Below are 27,061 nucleotides of genomic sequence, written 5' to 3'. Positions count from 1 at the left end.
GAACCATTTGTAATCAAAAGCTGTGGTGGAGATCCGCCAGCGCCCTTCAACGCGCCCTCGCTAGCTTCCCGCTGCACTTGTTTCGCGGAAGTCTGCGGCAGTTTTTTTTTTTTTTTTAAGAAAACAAAAGAGCTCTCGTTTCGGTCCGTGCCCAGGCATAATGTCTGAGGCAAGCGGACGTAAATAACTGCTTTGTGTGCACGTTCCTTCCAGATCGCGACAGCATTTGCTAATTACTGATTCCATCTCTCCAGGTGCAGTATCAGACGCGTAAGTCTGTCCACGGAAATGACTCGAGGCTTCACGAAGTTTGATCGCATTGCAGATTCTTGTTAATACACCACTGAAAGGATGTTCATTAACGCTGCGCCGGCGGAGTCTCAAGAAACCTGCTCAGGTGACGAAAGGCACCGAGCGCTTGCTTCATGGACAGTAGACTGAGTCACTCCCGGATCGACTCGATGGTTTGTACTGGACAGCGATTGTGATGAATACGAGTCAGCCTGTTTTAGGCGCTTTTCCAACTGTAACTCTTACCCTAGGATTTTGGAAACCATTGTAGTAACTAGGTGAAACTGTTGTCGTTTGATGATGTTTCCTTCGTGGGGAACCACAGTCATATAGAATTTTTTGAAAGAAATTTCTGCCATTTGATTGTTAACTGTTCATTTATTTTACACAGTCGCGATTTGGGTGTGATATCCGTTCTCAAATGCATGTCGAATTGTTAAAACGTGTCTGATTCTTCAGTGACATGTCATTGTCCCACTTCGCGTAAATGAGGATATATGAGTACATATCGAGGACACACACAGCAATACGGCTGATATTATGGCACATTTGTCACTTGTATGTTTGTATTAATGACATACAGTGTGTTAATGGTTTTCCACTTTCCGTAATCTCAGCCATATTATATCCTCGATATGCACTGCAGTATGACAACTGATTTATAAGACAGAAATATGTTTTTTTGACGATGACATGTCACAGACAGGTCAGACATATTTTGATATTTCAACATGTACTTGAGAATGATCAATAAAGATGAAACCAAGATTGTGCAAAATAAATGAACAATTAAAAGTCTAATGGCGAAAATTTCTTTAAAAAATGTTGTCTTTCGACTTTCGAAGCGCTTTTGAGTGAATATCGTATTGATGAGGAACATAGAAAGGACTTCCGTGTATCTACAACTTGCAACTGATCTGAGGCTTCCTGACACAGAACGCAGCTCGTTTTCCTAGGTCAGTGGTAATCAGCGTGGTCCCTACCGACCACTAGTGGGCACTGCAGCAGTTGGGGGTTAAAGATATTTTCATTAGGTTTTCATAAAATTTTGACATAAAGTATTTGGTAAGTAATTATTATTATTTGGTTTATCTTGTTGCAACTTTGATTTATAAATTTTAGAACGTAAAGTTACTTCCCTACTTTATGAATCATCTTTACTGTAAAACTGGTGGGCGGTTAGAGAATTTAGCTGCTAACAGAGATACAAAATTGGACGGTAGATACGACAGGTTGATTATCTCTGTCCTAGGCGGAACGTCGTCGACGGAGGCACAAATAGTTTCGTGTGTGGGTCCGCAGCTCGTGGTCGTGCGGTAGAGTTCTCACTTCCCACGCCCGGGTTCCCGGGTTCGATTCCCGGCGGGGTCAGGGATTTTCTCTGCCTCGTGATGACTGGGTGTTGTGTGATGTCCTTAGGTTAGTTAGGTTTAAGTAGTTCTAAGTTCTAGGAGATTGATGACCATGTTAAGTCCCATAGTGCTCAGAGCCATTTTTTTCGTGTGTGGCGTAGGGCAGAGTGATATGATTGCTATATTTAACGTTACATTAATGACTGTTTGAGGGGAGCAGAGCAGTTGTTATGATTCTGCACACGTATTCCGAAGAATCCTGACAAAATAATATCAACACGACAGAAAGATAAAAGTAGCTTGTAACGTTGAGAAATGTAGTTGTGCGCTTTTCGAAAAATTAAAACGTGGTATACTTTTATTTGCATCGAGAGCGAGTTACGCCAAAAAACAGGCGGTATTGACAGTGGATGGGAATTTAAAGCGGAAACATGTCGTAGGTTCTATGGTGTCTAAGGCGAACTGGCAGGACTCCATTCATCTGCAGGATGCTGAGAAACTACACTGTTATAAAAAAAAAAAAAGAGTGTAGGACCTAAGCAAGTATCTGGCATCTGCGTCAGCTCAGACCACATTTACATGTTTAGCCTGAAATGCACGATTAAGTGCCTGGCAGAGGGTTCATGGAACCACCTTCAATCGATTTTTCTACCGTTGTGCTCTCAATCTTTCTATGCAAGCTCCAATTTTTCATATTTTATCATGATCATCATTTCTTCCTATGTAGGGGGGCGCCAAAAGAATATTTTCGCTATCAGAGGAGGAAGTTGGCGACTAAATTTTTCACGAGAAGATCCATCCGCAACGAAAAACGCGTTTGTTTTTAGTGATTACCCCCCAAATCACGTATCATATCTGAGGCACTCTCTCCCTTATTTCGGGATAGTACAAAACAATCTCACCTTCTTTGAACTTTTTCCTCCGCCAGTCCCGATTCGGATCCCACATCGCACAGCAGTACTCAAAGAGTAGAACAAGCATGCGGTAAGCGGCCTCTTTATTAGACCTGTTACATTATCTACGGGTCTGGCGATAAATTACATTCCTTCGTTTGCTTTCCACACAACATTTTGCATGCGATCGTTCAATGTAAGTTATTCGTAATGGAATTTACAACCTTCAAATTTGATTGATTTATCGTGTAACCGATGTTTATCGGATTCTTTTTATTACTCATATGGAGGACTTCACACTTTTCATTATTTAGAATCAATTGACACTTTTCGCACCATACATATGTCTTGTTTAAATCATTTTGCAATTCGTTTTGATCACCTGATGTCATTTACAAGACTGTAAATGACAGCGTCATCTACAAGCAATGTAAGAGGGCTGCTGAGATTGTCTCCTATGTCGATTACGTTGGTCAGGAACAGCGTGGGCCTGTAACATTTGCTTAGGGAACGCCTGGTATTAAGTCCTAGCCGCGCGGGGTAGCCGCGGGGTTGTGGGCGCCTTGCCACGGTTCGTGCGGCTCTGCGCGGCGTAGGTTCGAATCTTCCCTCGGCCGTGTGTGTGTGTGTGTGTGTGTGTGTGTGTGTGTGTGTGTGTGTGTGTGTGTGTGTGTGTTTGTGTTGTCCTTAGCGTAACTTAAACTAAGTTAGATGAAATAGGAACTTACCGCAAATATCCAAATATTACTTCTGTTTTACTCAATGACTTTGCGGCAGTTACTGCGAACTGTGATCTTTCTGACAGGAACTCGTGAAAATAATCGCACACTTGAGGCGATACTCCATAGGCATGCAGTTTGATTTGAGGTTCCTCGTCAGGAACTGTGTCGAAATCCATTTGGAAATCTAAGAGGGGTCGTCACGAAGAAGAGGGGCTCGATTAGCCAAGTGCTCGTTTGACTGGCGAAATGCTGAAAACCCACAACTGGCACGTACCCGAAGGAGGACGTCGCGTATCTTGCAAGAACGTCTTTATGAAATCCCAAACTTCTGCTTTCAGACTGTAGTGCTTATACATTCTGTAGCTCACCACATATCGCTCTTGTTAATACACCCAGGATAAAAATAAGTGCCACGCGGGGTAGCCGCGCGGTCTTGGGGGTCTTGCCACGGTTCGGACGGCTGCCCCCGTCGAAGGTTCGAGTCCTCCCTCGCGCATGGGTGTGTGTGTGTTGTTCTTAGCCTAAGTTAGTTTAAGTAGTGCGTAGGCTTAGGGACCGATGACCTCAGCAGTTTGGTCCCTAAGGAATTCACACAGATTTTGATAAAATTAAAACGCCGGGTACGTACAAGTTTTCGTTTTCCCTCTGCCCTGTCCGTGAATTACAGGGAAGAAACTGTAATAAGTCGTACAGTAGAAATTGTCTGACACGCACTTCGCAGGGCTGGTAATATTAATGGTTGGTTTGCCTCCACTGATCTGTTCCACATGCTGTCGAGCGGCGTCTTTGGCGGCACTTGATATACGCAGCTTGTAAACACGACCCCGTATAACGTGTTTAATAATTCAGCAGCTACCGTATCTGGTATCGCAACTCCAGATGGAGGCCGATGAAGAAAACACAATTCAGAAGCAGCAGTGTTTTACTCAGTAAGAAAACCGAGGAACATTTATACAACTGAAATAATTTAATTTTTCTGTCTGTTCCGCGCCGGCCAGAGTGGCCGAGCGGTTCTAGCCGCTTCAGTCTGGAACCGCGACCGCTACGTCACAGGTTCGAATCCTGCCTCGGACATGGATGTGTGTGATGTCCTTAGGTTAGTTAGGTTTAAGTAGTTCCAAGTTCTAGGGGACTGATGACCTCAGATGTTAAGTCCCATAGTGCTCAGAGCCATTTGAACCATTTTTTGTCTATTCCGCTTTATTTTTAATCACTGAATCTTGGTGACTTGTGGTTAATGTTACGGAGTACACAGCTTCCCTTTGTTATTGATTCAGATCTTGATGATGCGTTAGTCACTACTCAAAGGGCGTTCCCATTTGACAGTGGTAGCGGCGCGCCTTGGCCCGTACACAGTACAGACGCTACGTGGTGCGCTCTTAAGAATTAGCGGAGGTGGCAGAACGATGCGAGATTACGGCGCCGGGATGGCTCTCGCCTGCGTGGGATGGGAAAACTCCGGGGAAACCAGCAGCGGTCCCACTCATTAAGGCTGCTGCTCCCACATTGCGCTTCACGCCGTGCAGGTAAATCCCTCTGTGAGTGAGTTATGTAGCTAGTCGTATGTTCCACAATTCTTTTTTCGAAATCGTGTGGAACGAGTCAGTTTACAGGATATGTATACGTGATTAGTGGCAGCATTAATGAACATATTATTTTTAATTCTCCTCATGTAATTACACTTAATTTTTGTTACTAGCCACCAGTTTTTAAGTACAAATTCGTCGGTGGAATAGGACTTGTCCAGAAGGAATGATTTTAAGTTAGACTTAAAGCTTGCTTCACTACCCTCAGACGTTTTATTTTATTGTGCAAATGATGAAAAATTTATCCTGCTATAAATTGAACTTTTTTTCTGAGCTACTGGCAGCTTTAACGGTGGGTAATAAAGGTCATTTTTCCCTCAAGTATTGCAGGTATGGACATCACCGTTTTCCCCAAATTGTGATGGCTTATTTATCACCAATTTCATTAGTGAGCACCACAAATTATTCTTACTGCTCCCTTTTGTGCAATTAGTACTTTCTTTCCGAGTAATGACTTACCCCAGAGAATTATACCGTGCGACACTGAGTGAAAATGCAAAATATATCAGATGGTTGATTCGTTGCTTCATAGTTCTTTGGAAAATATCATTTACCAACTCTTCTGTTGCTTTCCCTCTAATGCGATTTGCTACAACACTAGTACCGTCTGCAAAAAGTACTAATTTTGCTTTTTGAATGGTAAGTGGAAGGTTATTCACATCCATAAGGAATAGGAATGGGCCCAAAATTGAACCCTGCAGGCTCCCGTTGTGATTTTGCGCCAATCACTAAAATTATCTACTTTTCCGTCATTGTCTGAATTATTCAGCACAACTTTTGAATTCTGTTTGTGAAGCGTGATTTAAACCTGCTGCGTGTAAAGCAATCAATTCCATATATTTGATTTTTTCTTAGAGGGTAATATGATCTACGTAATCAAACGCCTTGCAAAGCTCACAAAAAATACCAACTGGAGACATATTATTATTTAACGGTTTTATCATTTGTTGAGTGGATGTATAAATAGTATGCTCAGTCGAACAACCTTTCTGGAATCCAAACTGTGGTATGCAAAGTAAATTGTTTCCTCGTAAGTGTGCGAACACTCTTAAGTACATTACTTTTTCGAATATTTTGGAAGAAAATGACAGTAATGAAACTGCGCAATAGTTGTTTAAGTCTGTCTCGTTATCTTTCTTATGAAGTGATTTAACAGTGGCATGTTTTTACCTGTCAGGAAGAACTCCTTGTGCCAGTGGTGTATTGCATATATCACTAAGGACGTTACTACTTATGTTGGAACATCTTTTCAGAACTCTCACATTCTCTCAACCTCACATGAGCGTTCGTTTTTTAGAATTATTGAAATTGTATTAATTTCAATGAATTCCTATCGTGGCTATGTTCTTAAGTACTGTGTGTACCAGTGCTCTGTTGGTGGCTGCCTTCTCACTGCAGCCACCTTTAAAATGTTCCTGAAATGGGATCCCCTCCATTGAGTTCGCGAAGAATTTAAAAATCTCAGCAGACGGCGGGGGCGGTTACAATAGCAAGCTGAGCTGGAGGAGATACGGTGCAGTGGCAGCGGTGTGATTACGTTCGAGTTACAAGAGGTAGGCGCAACCATCACGCCATTATAAAGTGACAGTCAGTGGCACAAGTGCTTTCGGCGAACAAGACAGAAAACAGGTTTCTTTCGACGAATCTTCTCCACGAAACAAAGCCAATGATGACAGAATGAGGAACGCGAAGACAAGAAACCAACAGGAGAAAAATTGTACCTGGAAACAATATTCTCAGGAGTGTGTGCAAAAATGGATAAATACGAATACTCCTCCGTGTCGCCATACAGTAGACGCTGTTAAAGCGAATGAGTACGACTCAGCATTGCTGCGGGAAAAGCAAATCAGTAGGTCGCGTCATTAGTTGGTTAAATACATGAACTTTATTCTACGAAGCGAATTGAAATGGAACAAACGTGAGAAATGACTAGTAGGGAAGGCGAATAAAGAACTTATATTTGTCGGAAGGATTCTGGGGAAAATGCAATACTTCTGTCAAGGAAATTGCATGTACGGCGTTTGTTCGACCAATTCTAAGAGTACTGTTCCAGCGTTTAGAGTTCTTACCAAGTAGGCATAGCAACAAACACAGAAGGAATTCAGAAACGCACTATTAAGATGATAATATGTCAAAATAGTTCATACGAGCAGAAATACTCGGGAAACGTCTTCAAAGTCTGGCATCTACCTTTCCTCACAGCTATATTTGTATTTTCGTATCACCTGAAACTGCTGTCGCTGGATATTCGTAGGTGTTACAGCTAACAAAATGGCGTAGTGGTAAGACACTGGACGAGGCTTGAAATCCTCGTTCTCTTATCCAAATTTAGGCTTTCGTTGTAGTTTCTCTAAATCTCTAAAGTCCAATTCGAGGATGATTTCTTTGAAAATAACACGGCCGATTCCCGCAGCTGGGCCTCAACTCTAATGTCTCTTCGAACACTGGACGTTAAACTCCGATCTTCTTTCCTTCCTTCCTTTCTAGGTATTCGTGGTTTTGAATTCTGTGATGGATCTCGGATGGTGTAATGAAACAATTTTGAGTCTGTTGCCATGCTTTGTACTGAGAGAAAACCCCGTGTACACAAGCGCACAGCCCACGAACTCGCTCAGAGGTGCACCAACAATACCTGCCAGGGTATCTATATCATTCGCAAATAGTCGCAGCCCTATGTTGCTTCCTTGAGGGAATCACTGTCTCTCCTCTGAAAACGAGACAATTAACTGTTTTTGGTTACCATTCTGGTGTAGCCGAATAGCGTAAGTGGTCTGATATGTTGTAACCACGTATTTTCATTACTAGGCTGCATATGTCAAACGCTTGTCAAAAAGCCTACAGCACGTGATGTGCCAAGTTTTCACTGTAGGCTGCATGAGTGGAAGCAGCAGCTGATGCAGCCGGTGCTGTAAATAGACGGGCTGTTGGTCTGCTCACGGCTGTATAATATCCGCCGCGCCGTATATTTGCGCGCTTAATGCTCTCCCACATCTAGCCGTGAGGCACTTACAGCAGTTATAATCAGTACTTTTTCTTCTTTTGTGTCTCTGTAATAATCAGCTTTCACATCTGCGTCGTGTTTTGTGAAAGTTGTAACTCCAGTTGCGCACCGCTGGGGAGAGAGGTGTACAGAAGATGCGGTATATGAAGCACATTATCAACTATAGTGCCAAATAGTTACTATCGCATTGCTATCAAGTCCTCAAGTGGCAGTCTGAAATGGTACGATTAAAGATCAGTAGCGTATTGTTTAAGACTTAACCAGTCACTGTGATATTAATTTGTTTTATTCTGCATACCGGTTGACGTTGGACAATGTGAGGATGGGACTTCCACAAAAATTACGAGGGCAACAAAACGTCTCATGACAGTAACAGATATCCAGCTGTTGCATATTAAACAGACAGGACGTAAAGTGACGGCCGAAGAATTGGTCTTACGGTAATGTACAACCTTCTGAAAAGACAACATGTGAATTGACACGAAGAATCAGAAGTTTTTGTACAATGTTTTCTGAAATTCCCCTCACAAACTCATGGGACATGCAGGGAGAGCTGACTGCAAATTCCAGTGTAGGATCATTTGTCAGTAGCATAAAAAGCTGTAGTATGTTGCTGTAATTTAAATTTCTTATCAACTACATAAGAACCCTTACATTTGTGACTGGCTCTCTTTGATGGTGACTGTGCCCAGTGATAACTGCTGATGTGTTTTATGACAGGATGCGTATCTTTAGTACAAGACGATACTGAGAGTGCATAGTATGATAAGAGAATACTGTACGTTCGTCGTGTACCTCAGAACCGTGCATTGGCAGCACAGTTATTGCTTCGATATTCAGTAAATTACTATTACAATTATATGTGCAAGGATGGAACACGCTGATTTATATGTTTGTTCCTGTAGAATAAATAGCTGTTCGCCTCCGATTATGGGCTCCTGTTCGAACCATTATCTCTCGGTGTCCTCTGCACATCACAGAAGTTTGTAAGACGAATTTAGGAACGCGGTTGTATGGCACGATTGTAATTGATAACAAAATGAAGCAGATAAATACAGGGTGATTATAATTACAGTTAAACTTTCAAACCGCTGTAGAAATAACACCACTGGTCAGAATGACGTCAAATTGCAACGGAATATTATCGGAGAAGGGGGAAAACGTATGGCAGCAGAAAAATAAATAGTTACAAAGAGTAGCAATAGATGGCGCTGTAAGTATCATAATTTAGTAGTGGTGGACTACAAATGACAAATGAAACATACAACAATGCCTAAGCTGTACATTTGACGTTAAACAAACCGTACTACTCAGTGTGGATGGGTGTACAGGTGTGATACTGTTGGTTACGTAAGCACATCCACCATGGCAAGGTCGTATCACATCGGATGGGAAAAATCGGATTTTAATTGTCCTGAGGCCAAAAGCCGCATAAAAAGCACCAATGAAAATCAAATCGAATTATTAATTTCCGTGTGACTGTTCAATATAGTGCCCACAGTTTTTTGCAACAAGTTGAAATCGAGAAACAGTATGTTCCACAACTGACTGAGGTATTTCCGGTGTCACGTTAAGAATGTATTGCGCATTGCGTGCCTTCGATGCAGCTACGTTTGCAATCGGAACACTGAACACAACATCTTTCAACCACCAATGCCTTCTTTCAAACCATTCTGTGTCCGAAACTTCTGAAGAGAGACGTGTGCACCGTAATCATTCTTGTAATACAGCCTTACAAGCAGAGCGCGATCCTGCATTGAGACAGTCATGCCGAACGTTGCAGACGCGAAAGGAGGAAAAGCCCTGTACCCGGCGTGTTTATACCAACTTCAGTGGGTCGTGCGCATGACAGGTGTTTCCATTTATGTTCAAAATGGCTCTGAGCACTATGGGACTCAACTGCTGAGGTCATTAGTCCCCTAGAACTTAGAACTAGTTAAACCTAACTAACCTAAGGACATCACAAACATCCATGCCCGAGGCAGGATTCTAACCTGCGACCGTAGCGGTCTTGCGGTTCCAGACTGCAGCGCCTTTAACCGCACGGCCACTTCAGCCGGCTTTTCCATTTATGTATTCTGACACATACAGCGCCATCTATTGCTACATTTTGTAACTATTTAGTTTTCTTCTGTCATACGTTTTCCCCCTTCTCCGATAATATTCTGTTGCAACTTGAAGTCATTCTGACCAGTGGTGTTGTTACTACAGCGTTTTGAAGTTCAACTTTAATTATAATCACCCTTAAGAAGGCAAAGCGACGCATGCTTCGGTTGAAAAAAAGGTGATTGGTACGAGGACGGATTACTGTCATTATCTCATACCCTTTTTTCATAATATTTTGCAGGAAACTACTTAGTAAAATTTAGGATGTTATCACAGAATTCCTAAAGACCGTACACTGCCACATATATTCTATTCTGACTAAATACTGATGAGGAAATTTCTCTTATGAAGACAGCGAGAGGAAGCAGCTGATTTAGCTATTACTTCGATTTATGTATACAAAGCAAGGAGTTGTTCCTTGAGTTAAGAGTTAGCTCGAGACAGACACCTCAGAATAAATAAGGGAAGAAAAATTAGGGTCATTAGAGACGGGGCACATACTCGGATTTGGGTAGGAACTCGACTGTGTCCGTTTCAATGAGAGTGTCCGGACATTTGTAATGCGAGTCCACTTTTTCACCGCTTCGCCACCTCGCTTTGTATCTAAGAACGACAGACCTGGTTTGCGTCCGTTAAGTAATTCGGTTGTTTGCCAAAAGATTTGACTGAGTTCAGTTGTTTCGCTATGCGTGATCTTATTGTGTGGTGGGCCATTTATGCTTTCTTCCAAATTAAAAGTCGGCTCATACAGGAAATTACCAAGAGACCTTCCGTTTCCACACATTTTAACGAAATACGAAAGTTAGAGAAAAATTTCAAAACAAATCGGGAATGCTACTCTGAACTATATAAATTTGTTCTATGAACTGAGCCAAATCAGAATTCTAAGTTCTATCTGAAAGGAAAAATTGGCCCCGGCAATACTGGATGGATATTTAAACTAAAAAAATGAGCTAAGGGTAACTGTGAACGTATTTTAAAATGGGTATGAAATGGATTAAGTCATAAACGAGTGCCACTTCAGTATAACTTCTGCCACAGAAAATGAGTTGTATATATTGATAAGTATTTCTACTTTACAAAAGTAAGCGAGTGAGCTGAGGCAGCGGTGAAGATACAGAACTCGAATATGGGTGGATGGCGGTTCAAACCCCGTTCGACCATCCAGAGTTGGGTTTTACGTTGTTTTCCTTGAACTGCTTATCGCTAATGCTGGGATGGAGCCTTTGAAAAGAACACGGACAGTTTCTTCCTAATCGAAACTAGTCTTCCGTGTCTAACAATCTTGTCGACGGGACGGTAAACGAGGTGCGAGTTCTGTAGGAGGTTCGGGGGGGGGGGGGGGGGGAGAGAGGGTGGAGTCACTTGTTATAGGGTTCCGTACCTGAATTGGTAAAAACGAAACCCTTATACGATCACTTTTGTTGTCTGTCTCTCTCTCTCTCTCTCTCTCTCTCTCTCTCTCTCTCTCTCTCTCTCTCTCTCTCTTTCTTTCTTTCTTTGTTTCTCTATCTCTCCATCCGTCCGTTTGTCTGTCTGTCTTTTTTCTCAGGAACGGGTAGACTTATCACGTTGAAATTTATGTCACATTGTGAGCGCTATGTCCATTGGAGGTGCAAAACATTTAAGATTTTAATTAAATGCAATTAAAAGATACGACAATTTAAGTAACTTATTGTGGTAGCCTATGCGCAAACTCACTCTCCAAAACCAATGGAGTACTTTCAGTTGACCTAGAATCACGAAATTTGACAAGAAGCAAGGTTTGACAGTGCAAATAAAGGAAAAAATCCGAAAATTGCTAGACTGCATTTATATATCAGAAATAAACCTTTATACCGTTAGAACGTATATTATATTCATCATCTGCCAAAAACAAAATAGAAAAATATTACTACATGTAAAAAAATGTGTGTGAATTTCTAAGGGACCAAACTGCAGGGGTCATCGGTCCCTAGACTTATACACTACTCAAACTGACTTATGCTAAGAACAAAACACACACACACACACACACACACACACACACACACACACACACACACACACACACACACGCCCGATGGAGAACAACCTCCGGCTCCGGCGGGAGGGGCCGCGCAATCCGTGATACGGCGCTCGGCGCGTTCAACCGCGCGGCCATTCGGTGCTATAATTTGTAGTCATGTAAGTAAGTTAATAAAACGTATTTTATTAAATCTTCTCACTCCGTGTATATCAAGCGGGTTCCCCTCTCGCTTCTTTTTGTGAATGCGTGGGCTAGTCCTCAGGAGCTAGTGTAGAGATTTTGATACTCTCTTGGAATTCCCGGGACATATACCTTGCCAGTGTCGATATCGATAAGAGGAATTCTCGATTCCCGGACGGATGAACTGTCTATATATATTTATATAAATTTAGTGGCGGACGGTGTGGCCGAGCGGTTCTAGGCGCTTCAGTGTGGAACCGCGCCACCGCTACGGTCACAGGTTCGAATCCTGCCTCGGGCATGTATGTGTGTGATGTCCTTAGGTTAGTTAGGTTTAAGGCAGTTTTAAGTTCTAGGGGACTGATGACCGAAGCTGTTAAGTCCCATAGTGCTCACGTTCACTTTTAGCGTCAGACGTCAACGGCAATAATACCAATAATATTTTAATATAACCATACTACATTGCTTCAGCATAATGACTAATAAAACGTAGTTCAGAAAAATACAGCATTTGAAAGACAATCTCCTGAAATTTGGGAATTGGCGAAATGCGGAGAGTAATGAGGATAACGGACGAGGGCACTACTTTCATAGTGTGTGGTTAAGTTAAGAATTGGGCTCTGACGGGAGGCGTGCTAAGGTAGTCCGATATGACGACTGTGTCCAGATGTCTTATTCGTCAGAACATCTAACTGATGAGCAGGAGATACGGATTCGAATCCCGGTCCGGCACAAATTTTCAACCTTCCGAGTTGCTTTAAATCAGTGGCCGCTCGCAACCAGGGTTTGTGATTCCTTTGTGTCTTAATCTTCCGAAAATATAAGAAGTAGATGTGTACTCACCATTACCACTATTTCACTCAGCACAAATGAAGGGCATGCTTTTTTTTCTTTTTTTAGTTTCTATCCCTTCTGTTTTCCCTTACTTAAATTTCTGTGCTTTGGCAGTTTTGGCTGTGTTCTTACGAGTTGTGTCGGATTTGTTGTTGATAGGCTGTGAACGTGCGGATTTAGCTGGCTCAGATGTTATCTGCACTACTGGCCATTAAAATTGCTGCACCACGAAGATGACGTAGTACAGATGCGAAATTTAACCGTCAGGAAGAAAATGCTGTGATATGCAAACGATTAGTTCTTCAGAGCATTCACACAAGGTTGGCGCCGGTGGCGACACCTACAACGCGCTGACATGAGGAAAGTTTCCAAGCGATTTCTCATACACGAACAGTAGTTGACCGCCGTTACCTGGTGAAACGTTGTGGTGATGCCTCGTGTAAGGAGGAGAAATGCGTACCATCACGTTTCCGACTTTGATAAAGGTCGCATTGTAGCCTATCGCGATTGCGGTTTATCGTATCGCGACATTGGTGCTCGCGTTGGTCGAGATCCAATGACTGTTAGCGGAATATGAAATCGGTGGGTCAGGAGGGTAATACGGAACGCCGTGCTAGATCCCAACGGCCTCGTGTCAGTGGCAGTCGAGATGACAGGCATCTTATCCGCATGGCTGTAACGGATCGTGCAACCACGTCTCGATCACTGAGTCAACAGATGGGGATGTTTGCAAGACAACAACCATCTGCACGAACAGTTCGACGACGTTTGCAGCAGCATGGAGTATCAGCTCGGAGACCATGGCTGCGGTTACCCTCGACGCTGCATCACAGACAGGAGCGCCCGCGATGGTGTACTCAACGACGAACCTGGGTGCACGAATGCCAAAACGTCATGTTTTCGGATGAATCCAGGTTCTGTTTACAGCATCATGATGGTAGCATCCGTGTTAAGCGACATCGCGTTGAACGCACATTGGAAGCGTGCATTCATCGCCATACTGGCGTATCACCCAGCGTGATAGGAGGGGTGCCATTGGTTACTAATCTCGGTCACCTCTTGTTCGCATTGACGGCACTTTGAACAGTGGACGTTACGTTTCAGATGACCCGTGGCTCTATCCTTGAAATGGCTGTGAGCACTACGCGACTTAACTTCTGAGGTCATCAGTGCCTAGAACTTAGAACTAATTAAACGTAACTAACCTAAGGACATCACACACACCCATGCCCGATGCAGAATTCGAACCTGCGACCGTGGCGGTCACCCGGTTCCAGACTTTATCGCCTAGAACCGCACGGCCACTCCGGCCGGCGCTCTATCCTTCATTCGATCCCTGCGAAACTCTACATTTCAGCAAGATAATGCACGACCGCATGTTGCAGGTCCTGTACGGGCCTTTCTGGATACAGAAAATGTTCGACTGCTGCCCTGGCCAGCACATTCTCCAGATCTCTCACCAATTGAAAACGTCTGGTCAATGGTGGACGAGCAACTGGCTCGTCACAATACGCCAGTCACTACTCTTGATGAACTGTGGTATCGTGTTGAAGCTGCATGGGCAGCTGTACCTGTACTGGACATCCAAGCTCAGTTTCACTCAATGCCCAGGCGTATCAAGGCCGTTATTACGGCCAGAGGTGATTGATCCGGGTACTGATTTCTCTGGATCTATGCACCCAAATTGCGTGAAAATGTAATCACATGTCAGTTCTAGTATAATATATTTGTCCAATGAATACTCGTTTACTATCTGCATTTATTCTTGATGTAGCAATGTTAATGGCCAGTAGGGTATTAGGCGGAAACGCAAGGCCCTCTTTTAATCAACTGAGAAGTGTCTTGTAATTTGTAGAATTCCTCTTTAGACGCTTCTTTATTCTCCGAAAGGTAGCCAAGACCTTTATTCTTGTTTCGTCAGAAAAGAGTACGAAATTCTTTTTGGCCTTAGCGTAGGAAAGCGAGTTAATTTGACGAGAAAGGGTAGATGTGCAAGAATGGTAATAAAAAGGAAAAGACTGGAGTAGCATATCTGGGCCCAGCGGGCGGGCTCGCGGGCGTGTCGATGGGCTGCGGGGATAAGCGCCGCCTTCTGCGGGTAGCGGGGGCCGCCGCTGTTGTTAACGAGAAACACGCTCGGCGGGGCGCCGACGTGCGCTACTGCCAAACAGATGGGGCGGCCTGGCCGTCTGCCGCACTCCAGAGAGATTGCTCCGAGGCGGAACTCGTGCACACGCCCCGTGCTCCGACGGCAGCGCCGCTGCGTCGTAAAGCGGAGGCTGCGGGTCGGGCCTCGTCGATGTTTTTACGCGAGACTGCCCTCACACCGTGAATACGGCGCGCCTGAGCGGAGTCCGCGCCGTATTCGAGCGACGCATCTAGTCTGCGATGGCAGCCATCTACTGAGGACGACAAATATTCTTTAGTTAGTAAGAGACGAGCATAACTGGAAGGCTTTAAACAGCTTACCAGAATGAATTCCTAAAATAGCCCGAGATGATTTGCTGTTGTAAATACGTGACATCTGAAGAAGCTCGCTGGACGAAGTATTACTCAGCTTGTGGTCTCGCGGTAGCGTTTTCGCTTCCCGAGGACGGAGTCCCGGGTTCGATTCCCGGCGGGGTCAGGGATTTTTACCTGCCTCGAGATGACTGGGTGTTGTGTCGTCTTCATCCATCATTCATCCCCATTACGGTTGGAGGAAGGCAATGACAAACAACCTCCATAAGGACCTTGCCTAGTACGGCGGTGCGGGTCTCCAGTATCGTTTCCCTACACTCTGTCACGGAGTATGGGATTATCATCGCCATCGTGAAGAAGCTCGCTGGACGAAGTATTACTCACCCCCTTAGAAGAGCACACTTTGCTTTGGAGCACTGTAGAAGATGTAATACTGGTAGCAGATGGAAGTTCGTAGGCTTCCATGGCCAGTGTCTTTCCGAATAAAATACATTGACGAAAATAAAAACAAAGAAAAAAAAAACGCAACACCAAAAAGTAATTAATGTAGAGTAACGAAATTTCACGAATACATTTGTCTAGGTAACACATTTAAGCGCCGGCCGCGGTGGTCTAGCGGTTCTAGGCGCTCAGTCAGGAACCGCGCGACTGCTACGGTCGCAGGTTCGAATCCTGCCTCGGGCATGGATGTGTGTGATGTCCTTAGGTTGGTTAGGTTTAAGTAGTTCTAAGTTCTAGGGGACTGATGACCACAGATGTTAGTGCTCAGAGCCATTTGAACCATTTTTGAACACATTTAAGCGATTAACATTGCAAGACTACAGCCTAATGCAAACGCGAGATATTTCAAATGTCAGAGGCTGGTACATTAATAACCGATGCAACCGCCAGACTGTTGAATGCAAACATGCAAACGTTCACATATTAAGTTATGCAGGGGCCGGATGTTGTTCGGTGCCTGGTGCACTTGACCGATCAGCACAGGGACGGTTAATGCTGTTCTTGGATGACATTGGTTCAAATGGCTCTGAGGACTATGGGACTTAACATCTGAGGTCATCAGTCCCCTAGACTTAGAACTACTTAAACCTAACTAAGCTAAGGACATCACACACATCCATGCCCGAGGCAGGATTCAAACCTGCGCCCGTACAGCAACGTGGTTCCGGACTGAAGCGCCTAGAACCGCTGGGCCACAGCGGCCGGCGATGACATTGGCGTTGCCTTCCGATGTCCGACATATGCTCGACTGGAGACAGATATGGTGATCGAGCAAGCCAAGGCAACATGTCGACACTCTTAGAGCATGTTGCGTTACAGCAGCGGTATGTGGGCGAGTGTTATCCTGTTGAAATAAAACACTCGCTCCAGTGTTGTTTGTAAATGGCAACACAGCAGGCCGAATCACCAAACTGACGTACAAACTTGCAGTCAGGCAGCGTGGGATAACCACTAGAGTGTTGCTGCTGTCATACGAAATCGTACCTCACACAATAACTCCAGGTGTAGGTCCATTGTGTCTATCACGGAGCCAGGTTGGTTGCACGCCCTCAACTGGCCTGCTCCTAACCAACACACGGCCGTCACTGGCACCGAGACAGAAGTAGCTTACATCAGAAAACGCAACAGACCTGGCGGTGGTGTCGGGTCAGTGGAGTGCACAGTACAGGGTGTCTAGCTCCGAGCTGTCGTCCGCAGCTCGTGGTCTACTGGCTAGCGTTGCTGCCTCTGAATCACCGTTCGATTTTCGGCCGAGGGTGATTTTCTCTGCCCGGGGATAGGGTGTTTGTGTCATCATCATCATCATTTGTGACAGCGGCTATATTGGACTGAGTAAAAATTGGACTGTGGAAAAATCTGGAGTTTGTACGGGTGCTCATAAGCGCGCGGTTGAGCGCCCCACAATCCAAACATCATCATCATCTTCCGAACTGTCGTTCTAACCAATTTGTTGTGTTACTGTGGCGCCAACTACTGCTCAGATTGATGCTGCACATGCGATACGATGCGCCAGAGCCATACGACGAGCTCGGTGGTCTTCCCTCTCGGTAATTCCACATGGTCGTCCGGAGCCCCGTCTTCTTGCGACCGTACATTCCCATGACCACCGCTCTCTGCAGTCGTGTACAGTTGCTACATTCCTGCCTAGTCTTTCTGCAATGCCGCAGCTTCTCGTAGCCTTATCATATGACCCCTTTCAAACTCAGTGACTGTTGATAATGGTTTCTTTGCCGCCTTAAAGGCATTCTTGACTAACATCAACTAATCTTCTCCAATCTGAAAGGTAATTAACTCTCACGACGTTACAGCATGTATTTCAAGCAAACCTGATTTACATCCTCATAGTGGCACTAGTAGTTTGAACAGACACCATCTCTCAGATGTCAAAACACGCCTACCAACTGATGTCAAAACACGCCTACCAACTGTCGTTTATCTCTGATTGTTCTTCCGTCAGTGTAATTTTAGGCATTAGGCCTCTTCGTTATAAGACACTAAAGCAATTGCCGACCTTTCGACCGAAGAGGACTGCCTTAAAGTCGGTCGAAACGTCGACAATGTAGTTCCTTTAGTGTCTTATAATGAAGCGGCCCTGTACCAAAAACTAATACAAATGCACGCACGTGCACACATCTCTAAGTGGTTCCGCCATGATTAAAAAACATAAAGAAAAACTGTTTTCTGTTTTTACTTACATATCTTTCGGTAGTGTGTGGCACAGTCGATAGCGTTCTACTACTCGTTCATATCTGTATTATTTAATTATTTATTTATATTTGCAGCAGAAATTGCATCGTAAGGCCACACGTCATTAAAATATTCGAAAATGCTGTATTTTACTTTGTAGCTATATCTAATATAAATGAAACACTTGATCACCAGGTAGGAAGGCTGCAGTTGTTGCAAGACAAACATAGAGGGGATGTGAAAAGCGACAGTTACTAACAGCCTATCGACAACAGCAAAAAGATCGTTGCATCAAGGTGAATAAGCAGTTCCTACGTACTCTGTAGAAAGTTTCTCTGTGTATGAAGTATCTTAATCAACTTTTTTTGCTGTTTTCCCTGCTTTGCGAAGTGATTCCCATGAAACAGAGAGGCCATTTACTCCATCATCGCCGGCTGCTGTGGCCGAGCGGTTCTAGGCGCTACAGTCCGGAACCGCGCGACTGCTACGGTCGCAGGTTCGAATCCTGCCTCGGGCATGGATGTGTGTGATGTCCTTAGGTTATCTGATGATCCCAGATGTTAAGTCCCATAGTGCTCAGAGCCATTTGAACCATTTGACTCCATCATCCCAAGCAATCAGAGTATACTGCATGACTGGGCGACAGGTATAGACAAACAAATCCTTTTAACCAAAGATTTCGACATTTTATCTTGTTGGGTAAATATGCAGTTGATAGAGACACTCTCCAAGATGTGATCCTCACCGTTTTATGAACTGTGCCGAGTGATAAGGCACATCTGCTCGATATGTTGGCGAAGTATGCAATTCCACAGCTGCCTTCCGAGATCATTTTCCAGCAGGATGGTGCCGCCCCCCTCCCCCTCCCCACTATCACGGGGATGTTACACAATTCTCTATGAGTCGATTCCTGAGCGTTGGATCGGAAAGGGGAGCCTTTCACTGCCGAACCCCCCCCCCCCCCCTTCCAATCTGACTCCGCTGGATTTCTGTGCATGGGGGTTTATCAAATGGCTCAAATGGCTCTGAGCACTATGGGACTTAACATCTATGGTCATCAGTCCCCTAGAACTTAGAACTACTTAAACCTAACTAACCTAAGGACAGCGCACAACACCCAGCCATCACGAGGCAGAGAAAATCCCTGACCCCGCCGGGAATCGAACCCGGGAACCCGGGCGTGGGAAGCGAGAACGCTACCGCACGACCACGAGATGCGGGCGGGGGGGGGGGGGGGGTTTATCAAGGACGTTTTTTACAGAACAGGGGGGGGGGGGCGAAATTTGGTAGATTGGAGACAACGGGTCTATGCTGCAGTAGACGCCAGAACACCTATCATACTTCTGAACAAGTGGCGAGAAGTGGAGTACCGTTTCGACATCTGTCGAGCTACAAATGGTGCCCACATTGAACTGTACCAACATGCATAAAAATGTTTGAGCTCCTGTATAGGATGTTGGGCCAAAAAAGTAAGTTTTAACAGATACTGAAGTACAAACAAATGTTTTGTACACCTCTATCCCGGACACCTGTATTTATGACAACAATGAGTGCCTCAACGGAGCGATATAACACAGGGATATATGTTAGGGAAAAACGAATGTCATATCATCGCCCCTTATGATATTTATGTTTCTCTTGGTTCCGTAAGTCAAATGAGGTAAAGTTCCCTCTGAGGATGGTTCCTTCAATAATGATGTGGTCGATTCCTCCCCTCATCTTTCTCCTGATGGCACTAGCTTCATTTTATATGATCTCGATTTCGACGGGATACTAAACGCCAACCTTCCTTCTTGGATTTTTACTAAACGAACTGACGTCTCAGTACTCGTGATTTATGTTGATTAAATCCTGAGTGTGAGAAACGACTCGACCGGGATTTTCGCATTATTGTTTCAAAGACTTACGTCCTCAGCGTTATTTGAGACCCATCCCTGGTGGTAAACTATGTGTAGTTTACGAAACTATCTCGCATTGTTCTTACGCGGGGATGCCGCCATAATGCACCGTGTTCCTTTTTAACTTACGCTGTCTCCTTAAGCAAGCAACGAATAACGAAAAATACGTTCTTAAATAGATTTATTCCCTCTAAAGGATCTGAAGGTCATTTTTGAAAGAGTATTTTCCCCCTAGCAAATGTTATACCTAATCGTTTCGCTGACTTCGCAAACGACTCCTAGGTACTTCAATTACTCAAATTTATGAAATTTTTTCGCTAGTATGAATAGAGACTGTTAAAGGAGCTCGACTGGAATGCAAATACTCCGTATTTCTGCTCAGAACGGGTATGTATATAATTCTTGCAACAGCCGTCGCAGCATAGATCTCAAAAGGCCATTCTCGCTGGCTGGAGCTGAAAGCTGTAATGGCATATTACGCACGCCCGCGACCGCCTTCTTCCCAGTCATTAGCACTCCTGTATGACTACTCCACCAGTAATAGCTTTACTCTTGTTATAGCCCAATAAAGACGAACAAAACATATTGCATAGGTATTCATTTACGCAGATAACATTCAGTCTGCGCAGTGGAATACCCTAGTATGGAGAATACGACTTACAAAATGTCACAGCACGTTCAAACCGGCACATGTGTGGTTATGTACTAAATTGTGATTTATATAGGTGCTCAGCTGCGTGTTATTCATTATGTCTCGTGTGTAGCCTGTGCTTTGTCCCTAACCCCCTTATTATTAAGTTCGATAAGCGGCGGTATCTTCGATTTCCTTTCTGCAAGAAGCCAAGGTCTTTGCTGGCGCGATACCGGCATCTGATGACGCATATTTCATGGTCCTGTTGCAGTATATATATACGTTTCAATGTTATTGGAGCAACCGCGAGCCCAAAGCTTTACGGTTAGAATTATGCTTGTGAAATAAATGCCGTTCTGCAGTATTTGGCTCACAAGGGAGAGAGATAGTGGTGCACCACACAGATTGTGCGTCAGTGTTCTCATTTACGTACCAAATCTCTCCATAGTGTCATTATGAAGCTAGGACATCTTGTACTGGGGATGGCAGTTCGTATGCCGGATTGTAAGTTTCACTCTGCGGCCATGTTGGTGTTCTCCAGTAAGGTTAGACTATATGCAGACACAGAGCTCCACCTCTCGCTCATTTCATCAACAACATAATTACGAAGTTTACAATGCAAACTGCGAGAGCAGGGATGGGAAAAACAGACCGGTTAAAACCGATATCGGTATTTTAGTTACGAATAACCGATATTTTTCGGTATTTATTTGGCCTCGAGTATAACAGGTGTTTTCCAGTTTTTACTAATAATCGAGGAAAAAACCGAAATATCAATTAGCCATACCAGCAGTGCTACAGTTTTTTGTTTTTAAATAAACCTATTTTAAAAAAGGAGTGATTCGTGTTCGTAAAATTTGCACTGGTTTGAAATATTGCGTTATTATAGGAAATAGCAAAAACGATCAGTGCTATTTTAATAACAATGCCGACAGAAACGGGCAACGGACACATGGCATAAGAATTGGCACAGCATTGCTGAGTTCATAATGTCCGTGTTGTCGTGTGTCGTGGCTTAAGAAACGCGTGGACTGTGTTGTGTACAAGACTTGGCCGCACCTGGTCTGTACGGTAGGTTCTCGCTGGCCAGACATTCGTTGTACTGCAGAATGGCACCAATCCTACTCTGGAAATATTTTTAGGAAGTGACGTAGCAATGAAGTACAATGCTTGATTAGCTTTAAAACATTAAAAATTTATCTGCCATTTCTGCAAAATAATTACAGAGAAACGAAATTATGGTAACAGTAATAAATTAAAAACTTTACAAAATCCATTCATAGTATACAATAAAAACAGAAAGAAGCTGATCTGCTGCCTTTGTCTACACATATGCCTTTATCTGGTTGTAGGTGTTGAAAAGGGACAAATTAACAAGGAAAACAGAGCTCTCCAACCTCGGTTTTCACCCTTTAGCACTGAATATTCGTAATGCCCAAATAGTGGTATAACCGCCAATTATAAAATGATTTTTGAGTATAGTTTCAAAAAATTACAATGAATAGGAAAATACTACTGATTTTTTTGTATTCAATCACTTATCACTTTTCGAGAAAAGAGAGAACAGTGGATCCCTTTTTAATTTAATATTTTCATTCTATGTATCTCGAAACTGAGAGACAGAAAATTTCTCAATCTTTGCTCGATTTCCGCGTTTATTGAAGGAAGTAGTATGAATAAAAACTGAAAATCAGTTGTTTCAGAAACCGGTTATATTTAGCTGTTTTAACGGTCAGGCGTGGTAGAAATCCAATATAACCAAAAACCGTTTATTTCAGCGATAACCTCCATCCCTAGCGGGAAGGAAGGTCTCACTGACTACGAAAAACGAAAACCCAATTAGGCGGCAAAACCTACGCCAACAACAACGTACGACATTAGTTGTAGTTTGCTCTTTTTGAGCTCATAATTCCTCCTTAGCTCTGCTTATTCAAAACTTCCTACTGTGTCTGTCCATCTATCCTTCTTTCGTGTGTCTCAGTGCGATATATGCTACCTCCAGATATGCGACATTTCATGAGCCTCCTCTTAACCTTCAGATGGTTTTTCTTATCCATAAGCAGATTATTACTCGAATTAAAAGCATTTCTGGTATGCCTGATTGTATCATTTCTCGGTGTACCGTTTCATATCACATCGCTCGCAATTATAAATAATTCGCAGTTTCTCAAAAATGTGACAGGCTCGTTTTCGCGCGCTTTTCTGCCTGACTGGCCTATTGTTCACGGTGTGGTAATGGGGGTTTCCAGCTCTTTTTCTCAGTACACGGGGGAACGGCTGAGGCGTCCTTGGTGATCTGCCTGGGTCGCTGCCCCCTCCTGTTTCTCGTGCCGCCTCATTTTCCAAGTTTTGACGCCTTCTCAGCACCTGAAATCGCTACCTCTTGCATATCTATTTATCAGATACCATTGTGGTTTTTCAGCTTAGCTCTCGAAACTTGCTTGTATTTGTCGTCGTTTTAATTCAAAATACGATAGCACTAACTCCGAGAAAACTTTGGACGGCAAACCGAATGGCGACAGGCCCGCCCAAAGCTCATAACAATGACGTCACCGCATCATTGTTCTGGTGGGATTTAATGCTTGCAGAAATTGCCAATACATCATGTAGCCAGTTAGCTGACACGAGATAGATTATTAATGTCACAGCACTGTTTATTTTGCTTAGCATTGATAACTAACAGGAAACAGGCACTAAGGTGTCAAGTTGATTGAGTAGACTTGTCATCACTGTAATCATGTGTTACTTTTTCTGACCAAAACATTCTATTAATACTCTCTGTGTCAGCAACGTCTTCTCACAATAAATTTCTGTTTCAATTCTTCGTTCGTACTGTAAGCGATCGTGTGAGACCCAACTCGCTTTATTTGTTCATGAGACCCAGAAAATATTAGATACAGGCTCCCAGGTAGATGCTATTCTTCTTGACTTCCGGAAGGCGTTCGATACAGTTCCGCACTGTCGCCTGATAAACAAAGTAAGAGCCTACGGAATATCAGACCAGCTGTGTGGCTGGATTGAAGAGTTTTTAGCAAACAGAACACAGCATGTTGTTATCAATGGAGAGACGTCTACAGACGTTAAAGTAACCTCTGGCGTGCCACAGGGGAGTGTTATGGGACCATTGCTTTTCACAATATATATAAATGACCTAGTAGATAGTCCGGAAGTTCCATGCGGCTTTTCGCGGATGATGCTGTAGTATACAGAGAAGTTGCAGCATTAGAAAATTGTAGCGAAATGCAGGAAGATCTGCAGCGGATAGTCACTTGGTGCAGGGAGTGGCAACTGACCCTTAACATAGACAAATGTAATGTATTGCGAATACATAGAAAGAAGGATCCTTTATTGTATGATTATATGATAGCGGAACAAACACTGGTAGCAGTTACTTCTGTAAAATATCTGGGAGTATGCGTGCGGAACGATTTGAAGTGGAATGATCATATAAAATTAATTGTTGGTAAGGCGGGTACCAGGTTGAGATTCATTGGGAGAGTGCTTAGAAAATGTAGTCCGTCAACAAAGGAGGTGGCTTACAAAACACTCGTTCGACCTATACTTGAGTATTGCTCATCAGTGTGGGATCCGTACCAGATCGGTTTGACGGAGGAGATAGAGAAGATCCAAAGAAGAGCGGCGCGTTTCGTCACAGGGTTATTTGGTAACCGTGATAGCGTTACGGAGATGTTTAATAAACTCAAGTGGCAGACTCTGCAAGAGAGGCGCTCTGCATCGCGGTGTAGCTTGCTCGCCAGGTTTCGAGAGGGTGCGTTTCTGGATGAGGTATCGAATATATTGCTTCCCCCTACTTATACCTCCCGAGGAGATCACGAATGTAAAATTAGAGAGATTAGAGCGCGCACGGAGGCTTTCAGACAGTCGTTCTTCCCGCGAACCATACGCGACTGGAACAGGAAAGGGAGGTAATGACAGTGGCACGTAAAGTGCCCTCCGCCACACACCGTTGGGTGGCTTGCGGAGTATAAATGTAGATGTAGATGATCATTTCAGTTGTACATAAGTAGTAGATCCCTCATCCCCCCTCCCCCCCCCTCTCTCTCTCTCTCTCTCTCTCTCTCTCTGTCTGTCCCCTCCCCATCCTTTCTCTCTCGGGGATAGGGTGTGTCAGGAGGAACTGTCAGTATTTAGGGATATGACAGGAACGCTCATAAAGGTTTCCGAGGTAGAACACATCTAACGAACGTGTGACGGAACGCCTGAATCGCACTTATTCTAGTCGCCGAGTTAATCGTGGTAGTACAATTAAGAGGCCACCAAGATGGCCAGATATTACGCTATTAGATTTTTGTTTATGGGATTGGATAAGGTGTGAAGTGTACAAAGGGAAGGTCAGTACGCGAGATGAAGTGCTTGGTCCCATCGTGAACAGTGCTGTCCTCTTTGTGAACGTGCGGAGGCATTCAGACAAGCAAAATACACTCCTGGAAATGGAAAAAAGAACACATTGACACCGGTGTGTCAGACCCACCATACTTGCTCCGGACACTGCGAGAGGGCTGTACAAGCAATGATCACACGCACGGCACAGCGGACACACCAGGAACCGCGGTGTTGGCCGTCGAATGGCGCTAGCTGCGCAGCATTTGTGCACCGCCGCCGTCAGTGTCAGCCAGTTTGCCGTGGCATACGGAGCTCCATCGCAGTCTTTAACACTGGTAGCATGCCGCGACAGCGTGGACGTGAACCGTATGTGCAGTTGACGGACTTTGAGCGAGGGCGTATAGTGGGCATGCGGGAGGCCGGGTGGACGTACCGCCGAATTGCTCAACACGTGGGGCGTGAGGTCTCCACAGTACATCGATGTTGTCGCCAGTGGTCGGCGGAAGGTGCACGTGCCCGTCGACCTGGGACCGGACCGCAGCGACGCACGGATGCACGCCAAGACCGTAGGATCCTACGCAGTGCCGTAGGGGACCGCACCGCCACTTCCCAGCAAATTAGGGACACTGTTGCTCCTGGGGTATCGGCGAGGACCATTCGCAACCGTCTCCATGAAGCTGGGCTACGGTCCCGCACACCGTTAGGCCGTCTTCCGCTCACGCCCCAACATCGTGCAGCCCGCCTCCAGTGGTGTCGCGACAGGCGTGAATGGAGGGACGAATGGAGACGTGTCGTCTTCAGCGATGAGAGTCGCTTCTGCCTTGGTGCCAATGATGGTCGTATGCGTGTTTGGCGCCGTGCAGGTGAGCGCCACAATCAGGACTGCATACGACCGAGACACACAGGGCCAACACCCGGCATCATGGTGTGGGGAGCGATCTCCTACACTGACCGTACACCACTGGTGATCGTCGAGGGGACACTGAATAGTGCACGGTACATCCAAACCGTCATCGAACCCATCGTTCTACCATTCCTAGACCGGCAAGGGAACGTGCTGTTCCAACAGGACAATGCACGTCCGCATGTATCCCGTGCCACCCAACGTGCTCTAGAAGGTGTAAGTCAACTACCCTGGCCGGCAAGATCTCCGGATCTGTCCCCCATTGAGCATGTTTGGGACTGGATGAAGCGTCGTCTCACGCGGTCTGCACGTCCAGCACGAACGCTGGTCCAACTGAGGCGCCAGGTGGAAATGGCATGGCAAGCCGTTCCACAGGACTACATCCAGCATCTCTACGATCGTCTCCATGGGAGAATAGCAGCCTGCATTGCTGCGAAAGGTGGATATACACTGTACTAGTGCCGACATTGTGCATGCTCTGTTGCCTGTGTCTATGTGCCTGTGGTTCTGTCAGTGTGATCATGTGATGTATCTGACCCCAGGAATGTGTCAATAAAGTTTCCCCTTCCTGGGACAATGAATTCACGGTGTTCTTATTTCAATTTCCAGGAGTGTATGTTCTCCCAAGAGTGCACAAATGCACTGAAATTGACGCTGGGATATTCGGACGTTTATTGTGAACTGTGCAACAGCTATGTGTACGATAATGCTTAAAGATGAGTGTGTTAAAAATCTTATTTCTCTTTTGATACTTTGTAAAACGCACGTTGTGATGTTTACTAACTGCTGTACATGTGTACGTCAATAAACCTGACAGTGTAGTGAACACTACAGAGAATAAGTAACACAGTACAATCGATGTGTTCTATTTCGGAAACCATTTGGAACATGGCATATGTGTATATGGTTTTGCTTGTTCAGATGTTCAAATGTGTGTGAATTCCTAAGGGACCAAACTGCTCAGATCATCGGTCCCTACACTTACACAATACTTAATCTAACTTATGCTACGAACAACACACACACACACACACACACACACACACACACACACACACACACACATGCGCGAGGGAGGACTCGAACCACCAGCGGGAGGGGTCGCGCAATTCGAAACATGGCCCTCATGTGTTTTGCTTCAAGCGATGGTTCGTGTCATATGC

General features: G+C 44.6%; 1 protein-coding gene across 1 annotated transcript in view; it reads left to right on the top strand.

Annotated features, from left to right (window-relative positions):
- Positions 1-27,061, top strand: part of LOC126457316 (uncharacterized) — a 235,499-nt gene that overhangs the window by 42,098 nt on the left and 166,340 nt on the right. The window lies entirely within an intron of this gene.

This window comes from Schistocerca serialis, chromosome 2, assembly GCF_023864345.2.
Source record: "Schistocerca serialis cubense isolate TAMUIC-IGC-003099 chromosome 2, iqSchSeri2.2, whole genome shotgun sequence".
Classification (NCBI taxonomy): Eukaryota; Metazoa; Arthropoda; class Insecta; order Orthoptera; family Acrididae; genus Schistocerca; species Schistocerca serialis.
This window is presented reverse-complemented; position numbering and strand designations above follow the sequence as displayed.